The sequence below is a fragment of the Octodon degus genome, unplaced genomic scaffold (assembly GCF_000260255.1).
Source record: "Octodon degus isolate 3935 unplaced genomic scaffold, OctDeg1.0 scaffold00003, whole genome shotgun sequence".
Lineage (NCBI taxonomy): Eukaryota > Metazoa > Chordata > Mammalia > Rodentia > Octodontidae > Octodon > Octodon degus.
In genome coordinates, this window is record NW_004524579.1 from 26,636,882 (window position 1) to 26,643,909 (window position 7,028).

Here is a 7,028-nt window from a genome sequence, read left to right on the forward strand (position 1 = left end):
GATTTGTTCTAATGGTGTTTGTAAATAGGATCACAAGTCCACTTCTTGTACAGCAATTAACCACTAAGAAGAATATATGCAGTGTATTATTTGTTGAAATTGTACTTCCGATTTGATTTGAAACTGTCTCATTGATATCTGTTTATCAATAAAACTTTGAAAAAAAATTTAAAAAAAAAAGAAAAACCACGAAGCAACAAAAATACATCCTCATTAGGGGGAAATCTGATTTCTAGAATTACCACATAATAATTCTATCTTTTTTTTTTTTTTTTTTTTGTACCAGGAATGGAACTCAGGGTCTTGTGCTTGCCTTGCCAGGCAGGTGCCATACCACTGAACTATATCCTTGGACCACATAAAAATCTTAAGGTATTAAATTTTACTTTTTTTTGTATTGGGGATTGAACTTAGGACCTTGCACTTGTCAGGCAGATGCTTATGCCATTGAGGTATCTCCCCACCAAAAAAAAAAAAATCTAATTTTTTAAAAACTTTTTAAAAAGATTTTTATTTCTTTATTTGATACAGGGTCTTGCTACATAGTTCAGACTCATAGTGACCCTCTTGTCTCAGCCTCCCCAGTGCTGGGATTACAGGTGTGCGCCACCACACCCAGCTTCAGGGCTGGCACGAACTGTGGTACCAGGGATCAAACTTGGGTCCTTGAGCTTTCCAGGCAGGTGCTTAGATCACTGAGCTATCTCCTCAGCTCCAAAACATACAATTTTAAACAGAAGGAAACAGGAAGAAATGGCCCATTTGCAAAAGAAACGGACAGCAAGTCTCCTGTGGAAACACAGACTTTGGATTTATTGTAAATGTTTTAAATATGCTCAGACAGCTCAAGGAGGCCAAGACAAGTTCCCCAAAGAATACATGTAACGGGGGCCGGGGAGATGGCTCAGTGGAAGAAGCTCTTCCCTGGCAAGCACAAGGGCCTGAGTTCAGTCCCCAGTTCCGAAAAAAAAAAAAAAAAAAAGAATACATGTAATAGCCAAACAAGCTATGAAAGAAGTTTGATATCATAAGTCATCATTAAGACAATGCAAATCAAGTCCACAATGAGATGCAATATTATGTCCACTAGGATGGCAGTAATCACAAAAAGGAAGAACAATGTTGATGATCTTAGATATGAATTAAGATGTGGAGCAACTTAGCCTTTGCACATTGGCTGTGTGAATATGAGACCATTCTGATTTGTGAAAAACAGTAAGGTGACTCCTTAAGAAGTATGGACTTATCACGTGAGCCAGAAGTTCCATCCTTAGTTATAGACTTAATAAGTTCAAAATAGGTTCTCAGATAGGTGTGGTAGTGCACACCTATAATTCTAGCACTGTGGGGAGCCAAGGCAGGAAGATCACAACTTTGAGCCCAGCCTGGGCAACTTGATGGCTTAGCAAGATCCTATCTCAAAATTTAAAATGAGGGCCGGCAAGATAGCTCAGTAGAATAAGTGCCTCCCTGGCAAGCACAGGGTCCTGAGTTTAATCCCCAGTACCAATAAATAAATAAATAAATAAATAAATAAATAAATAAATAAATAAAAATTAAAATGGAAACAAAAACAACACAACAGCTAAAGATGTAGTTTATTAGGAGGTCTTGGGTTTAGTCCTTAGTACTGAAAAACAAAAATCCCCCACACAAGACAAAGACAAACAATAAGTTGTCGGATAATTATACTCTAATAATCAAAGCAGCACTCTTTTTATTAGCCAAAAGGTGGAAACTACCCCATATCCACTAATAGATGAATGGATAAATAAAATGTGATGTATCCACATAATAGATCATACTCAGCCATAGAAAGGCATGAAGCACGGTTACATGATTCAATGGGGCAATTTTTTTTTTCTTTTTCTTTTTCAGTGGTGCTGAGGATTGAGCCCAGTGTCTTGTGTATGCAAGGCAAAAACTCTACCACTGAGCCACATCCTTAGCCCAATATGGGTGATTCTTGAAAATACTATGCTAAGTGAAACACTGTCTGACACATGTGCTGCCACATATTGTACAGATTCCTTCTGTGTAAAATATATCCAAAAGCTGTTAATTCATAGGAACAGAAAAGAGCTGGCTTTTAGCGACTTGGGGAACAGGAAGGGACTTGGTAATGACTGGAGAGCGGTTTGGGTTGGGTTTTTTTGAGGCGATGGAGGTACTTTGACAAGATGGAGGTGGTATTTGCACACCACCATCATTGCACAAATGCCACTGAGTTGTGCACTTTATAGGGTTAACCTTATGTTACGCAAATTTCATCTCAGTTTTATAAAAAAGGATCTTGCAATTCAATAATAAGAAGAGAAATAATCTAATTAAGATAAGCAGGGGAAAAGAATATACATATCTTTAGCGAAGACACCGAAATGACAGATGACCAATGAGCCCCTGTGAAGGAAATCAAAAACCACAATGAAATTACAGAATACACACAGAATAAAACCGCAAGATAACTCATGCTTACTAGGGTTGATATCATCAATATACAGGTAATAATAAGGGCTGACAGGGGTGAGAAGCTGGACTATTGGTGGGAATGAAATTGCAGTCATTTTGGAAAATATTTGGTGCGTTCCTTAAAAAGATAGGGCTGAGATGCAGCTCAGGTCAGAGTACTTGTCTAGTATGTACGAGGCCCTGAGTTTGATACCAAGTACTGCAAAAAAATAAAGAAAAGTTATTTAGATCCATGGTGATCCCTAAACTATTTCTAGGTGTATACACAAGAGGAAACATATGCCCATGTAAAACTAAAGCACAATTATTCATATTGTTTATAATAACTGAACAGAGGAAACAAGCTAAAAGTCCAACAACTGAGTAATGGTTACACAAAATGTGATATAGTCGTACAATTAATAATGCCTTTTTTTTTTTTGGATTTTAGGAAAAGGTCTACAAGGTGTTCAGGATCTCATTACTAGATCAGACGCATAGTGATCTGCCTATGTACAGCCTCCCAAGGGCTGGGGTTACAGGTGTGTGCCACCACGCCCAGTCTCAACTGTCATACAATGGAATAACATACAGTCAAAAAAGAAAGAAAGAAATTAAGTTTTTCTATATGCTTTAATGTGAATGATCCCTGAACACACTGCTATGTATGACAATTAATTGTGATTTTAACTTAAATGGATTAAAATGTGCTAAGTAACAGAACCCAGACAAACGACTATCCGTTTTATGATTCTACCAGTATGCAAAAGTGTGTCTATGGAAAGGTCTAGAATAGGCAGATCTGTAGTGACACAAAGTTGATTGGCGGTCTCCTTGGGCTGAGGAGTGGAGGAGGCATGGGGCGAGACTGCTAAATGGTACAAAGTTTCTTTCTGGAGTGGTGATGATAAATTCTAAAATTGATTGTGGTGACAATTGCATAATTCTGTGAACATTCTGAAAGCCATTGAATTATATACTTTATGTGGCTGAATTATGTGGTGTGCTAATTATATATCTCAGTGAAGTAGCTAAAAGTGAATATGGAGGAAGCACCAGCAAATCTTGGGGTGCTGGCAGAGGGAAACCTCAATGTACCTGTGTCCCTTGCAGTTCTGCTGGGACCAGAACTGAGGCCCAGGCCCAGAGGTGGCAGAGGAGGCCTGGGCTGAGTGCCATAGAGGGTGAAGACAGTAGGCACTATGTAAGTGGGCAAACAATCACGGAAGTTCCTGGCTCTCTGTTAATAACAAGTCAGTGAAGGAAAGCAGAAGAAAGCAGTTTAAGATTTGGAGCTGGGAAGGGCTTTTTAAAGTACTTTTTTTGTTAGTATATGTTTGTGATATGCAACTAACACATTCATCACAGGTAGCTGGTATGTGTACATTCACATCTTTTTTTTTTTTTTTCTTTCTTTTTTTGGGTGAAACCGGGGATTGAACTCAGGCCCTTGCACTTGCCAGGGAAGTGCATATTCCACTGAGCCATCTTCCCGGCCCTGTACATTCACATCTTAATCCTTTTCCTTTCCTTTCCATTCCCTTTCCCTCCACTCCTAGATTTGGGAAGGGCCCAAGTGACCTTGGAGTCAAGCCTCAACAGAACTGAAGCTGCAACACATCTCAAATCACTACTGCGCAGACAGCCTGGCCGCTGGGGTCTCCTATGAGATCTTGGTGCTGTGAGGCTGAGGCTTTGAGAGTGAGAAGGCCTCGCTGGGTACTCAGCATGGATAAAACTTGGAACAAGGAAACCCAGTGCTCCTAAGAAAAGTCATCTTCCATTATAACCTATGACATTAAACATGAAACTTTAACAGCAAAGCTCATGAAACATGAGAATGAATCACTTCCTGGAAGATGCAGGGCCTTCTATATAGGAGGATATGAGGGAATTAGATGTAAGCCAGTATGATCAAGGTATGGATCACCCAGCCTCTGGGAAGTCCTGTAGTCAGCAGAGGGTGTGATGTGGGGGTCAATTCAAATATGATCTAGTGGTTGGACATGGTCAAGTGGATCATTTCATCCAAATTTTAAACTAGTGACTAAGCGCTGACCAGATAGCTCAGTGAACTAAGGGTCTGCTTAGGCAAGAACAGGGAACAGGTTTGATCCTGGATACCACATACTGCGGCAGCCCCAACCCCAGGCGTACTGAACTAGTCACTGAGAGTGGGTATGGTGGTGCACAGCTGAAATCCCAGAACTGGGAGGCTGAGATAGGATCACTAGGAGTCTGAGCTGTGTATTGAGACCTTGTACCAAATACATTAAAAAAAAAAAAGAATAAAAATAAACCAGTGACTGCTGTAGTAATTCACTGTGTGACGCATGAAAACCACTCACCCCTACAAATCTATTATGAAACTAGAAGTATGGTGGCTTTGAAAGAAAATATGAGATCATCTTCTGTACTGCAGCGTCAAGTACTGAGAATGATGTTACCTTAATCTGATCCCAATTCTGTTTCTTAGTAACTCGGGTGACAAAGAAAGCTTCATGAAGTGAATGATATATAGGCTAAAACATTCTGATACATTTATGCTAAGATATATGTGACTAGTAGTTACTAACATACTGCATTTTAAGAGAGGAAGCCAGTTCCCTGAAAAAAATAAGTTTATGAGCCCACAGCTCAATGCCCTAGAATTTTTGTTCACCTGCTTTTTTTAGGTTGACAGACGCTCTGAATGCCTCTTAATTGATGTCATTTGAGATCAGTGTACCTCAAACATGAACGTACATGTGAATCACCTGGGGATCCTGTTAAACTTGATTCTGATACAGTAGGTCTGGGATGGGCCCTGAGATTCTGTACTCCTAATGTGCTCCTATGGGTGCTGATACAGCTAGAGGAGGCTATCCCTAGGGTGGGGGCCCTGGGTGACAACCAGCCCACCTTCAGCAACACTGATACCCTCAGGAAGGAGTGAACTGATTGCCTTCCTTGGAGTTCCTTTGACACTCTGTGCACCTCTGTTAGAATGCTTAAAACATTAGGTGCTGGTGATTTGCTTGGATCTTGCTTCTAGGGCAGACTGAGCTCTTACACAGTAGCAACAGTGTCTTCTCCATCTCCATTTGCTGCTGTGATTTCCGCCTCTCCTTACTTTACCTCTGTATTAGTGACACAGAAGACACTTAATATTTGAACAGACCCAATCAGGAGGATCAGATGAGAGCCTGAACCCTGTGGGCTTTTCATGGCATCTTTTTTCCTGCTTGGGGTTAACCGGTGATTTTCAGCCCTGAGAGGTCTTTAAAATGTTGATGCCCAGACCCACTCTGTTCTGATTTAATTAAACAATTTTGGGGGCCATGTATGTACAATAAAAATCAACTTCCAGGCTTATATCACTTAACAAAAAGAGAAACAACACAATTTAAAAACAGGGAAGAAAATTTGAAGAGAAATGTCTTCCAGGAAGTTATACAAATGACCAGGAAGTATAGGGCAAAATGTTTTATCATCATTAGCAAATGCAAATGAAAACCATAAGGTATACTTCATACATAATAGAATAGCTATAAGAAAGAAAGAAAGAGAACAAAGTGATGGTGAAGTGGAGAAATCAGAACCTTCACAAGCTGCTGCTGGGAATATAAAAGGACGTAGCTGTTTTGCTGCTTCTTCAGTTCGGCAGTTTCCTCAAAATTTAAACAGAATTACTGTCTATGTGACCAGCCGTTTCACTCTCAGGGTACACCCAAGGGAACTGAAAATGTGTTTGCACACACAAGAGACTTGTACCTCAATGTTTATAGTAGAACTATTTATTTATAGTTACTTTTGCTTTTTATTATTTTAAAGAGAATAATTACAAATAACAACAATACAGAATTTCAAAACAAGATGATAGGAAATTAATGATGGTTATTATAATGTATATTGTTATCTTCAAAGTAGTTGCTCAGATTACCGGATATAAGCATGCAAAAATGGTAATATTCCTTATATATTCTTTCCTCATATATTCCTGATATATTCCTTCCTTTTTTTCTTCTTTTCCACATCCCAGTTATTTTTTCCTTTTTGAGCAGTTTCTTTCCCTTTCACCATATCTTTTAGGGTTTTTGGATTTTATTTAACCTTTCAGTTTCTTACACTAGGGGGACAATGTGATGTTTACACATGTGAGCCTGATTCATTTCATTTATGAGTATGGTCTCTAGTTGCATATTTACCTATAAAAGCCTTAAGTTTATCTTTCTTTGTTTCTTTTCTTTTTTTAAAAATGTATTTGGTACAGGTTCTCACTATGTAGTTCAAACTTGGTTTTTTTATGTTACTTTTTAATATTCACCTAATGTGTAAAATACAGAAAGGAGTAAACTTTCTGTCCATATGATACAGACTACAGAAAGTAGCTGAGCACAAGGATCCCATGAAAATATCCTACACTAGTCCAGTTGAAGACCCAGAGCCCATGAAAATGTTCCCAAGTCCAACTGAAAACCTAGAAACAAATGCCTCATGAAATTGTATGTCAAGACTCTTCACTTTAGTGGAAGATCCAATACTATTATGAATTACTGAACTCTTTTAGAATATTTTGCTGAGTTTACACACCTATAATA